The sequence below is a fragment of the Triturus cristatus genome, chromosome 6 (genome assembly GCF_964204655.1).
Source record: "Triturus cristatus chromosome 6, aTriCri1.1, whole genome shotgun sequence".
NCBI classification, from domain to species: domain Eukaryota; kingdom Metazoa; phylum Chordata; class Amphibia; order Caudata; family Salamandridae; genus Triturus; species Triturus cristatus.
The window spans coordinates 278369478-278371477 of record NC_140589.1 but is presented as its reverse complement, the minus strand read 5'-3'; the positions used below and the strand labels follow the sequence as shown (position 1 = coordinate 278371477).

The window sequence follows — 2000 nt, the reverse complement described above, 5'->3', positions numbered from 1 at the left end:
GGGCGCTGCTGGTGAACATATCTCGGGAGCAGTGCTGGCTTTTCTACCAGCACTGCCCGGTCTTTCCATGCCAAGCAGCATCTAGCGACCAACAGCAGCGGTGGGCACCTCAACCGCACAGAAAAACATCTATTGCAGAAACTCCAGGATGCCTTCAGTTTCATTCTTGCCATTTCAGTGTGTGTGCAGGACACCAGTTTGGGTCTCCGAAGCCGAGGTGGGTGATCTTACGGTTTTTATTTCTAGGATATTATAAGCCAGTGAAGAGTTTGTCCTATATAAAACACAAGGGTTTCCAATACATTCTGCCTACTCGTGTATACTACCTGTTTGAATCAAAATGGTGACCATTTAACAAAAGCTAATAACCTCTATTACTGATAATAAGACTCATATTGCTACCAACAAGGTCACCATCATAGGGATCAGTCAAGTTGGTATGGCCTGAGCTAACAGCATCTTGATGCAGGAGCTTACCAACACACTTGCCTGGTTGATCTTTTAGTGGATAAACTGAAAGGAGAAATAATGGATTTGCAGCTTGTGAGCTTGTTACTTACAACCCCTAAGTACAACCATCCAGTCCAGATAATGAAGTCTGTGCAAATTCCAGGACTGTGGTAATTAATGGTGGAATATGCCAGCAAGAAGAAGAGAGTTTTCTTAATTTAGTCCAAAGGAATGTCAATGTCTTCAAGAACGTCATTCCTCAGGTTGGGAAGTACCGCCCTAACTCATCATCCTTGTGGTTTCCAATCCAGTGGTTGTGACCTGGAAACAGAGTGGGCTCCCTAAACATTGTGTGATTGGAAGTGGATGCAATCTAAATTCTTCTCATTGCCTTATGGCTGAGAAGCTTGGGGTGCAGCCTTACAGCTGCCATTACTATGTTTTGGGAGAGCATGGAGATTCCAGTGTGCCTATTTGGAGTGGATTTAATGTCGCTGTTGTCAAGCAAGTGGTTGACAGTGCTTACAAAGTGATCAAGCTGAAAGGATACACAAACTGGGCCTTTGATTTTAGCGTTGCTGATGTGACAGAAACCATTGTGAAGAATTTAAGCCGAGTTTACCTTGTGCCCACTATGGTTAAGGGCATGTATGGCATACAAAATGAAGTGTTCTTGAGCCTTTCTTGTGTTCTCAATGCCAACGGCTCACCAATGTCATCAACCTTCCGCTCAGGGACAATGAGAAGGCTCAATTGAAGAGCAGACACACTGTGGTGTATCCAGAAAGATCTGACAGACCTGTAAATTCTGCATCTCAGCTTGATGTGAGCATATAGGGGCACATCATGTTAGGACAAACACATTATCTTTGTAGCAGCTAAATAAACCATTAAATGTGCTTGGCTGGAATAAAGAGGTGTTTGTGCTTTATGTCAGATGGGTTGGAATTTGGGAAAATGTTATGCATTTTATAAAGGCTATCTTTTGCTTTCTTCATGAATTCTGTAGCCCACCAAAGTGACAAAACTGTCTTCTTTCTCTGAAAGGCGAAAAGTGTTATTAAACATTTTTAAGCGTCCAGTACCAACAGCTAAAGACATTTCATGCTTTGGCCCGTTTTATGTGGAAGGCTGTTTGACATTGTCACACTTTGAATTTTGCCAATTGGGGAATCTGATGGAAAATGGCTGGACAGTGATTACCAATAAGCATGTTGTTTTTTTATCTCTTTGGTGAAAAGGTGGGCCTTAAACTTCTATCCACGATCTGTTTCAGGGGAAAACTCTCTCTCTCTCTCTCTCTCTCTCTCTCTCTTTCTCACTCTCTCTGCCTCACTTTCTCTCTCACACACTCCCCAGCACCTACAATAAGAATAAATTGTCCACATTGACACAAGCAAACACACAGTATTCTGATTATTTTCTGCTCTCAAATTCCTGGTTCACCAGTTAGTTTATGTTGCGACGTTTTCTCTTCTGTTTGCCGACGTTACAGAATATTCAAAATATTACATCAAATCCCATCACTGATACAAATTGCCTGTCGACAG

The 2000-nt window shown here is 42.3% G+C and overlaps 1 pseudogene; it reads left to right on the top strand.

Moving 5' to 3' along the window:
• The first annotated feature begins 340 nt into the window (after positions 1–340).
• Positions 341–1255, top strand: LOC146816759 (L-lactate dehydrogenase B chain-like; annotated as a pseudogene).
• Positions 1256–2000: the final 745 nt, after the last annotated feature.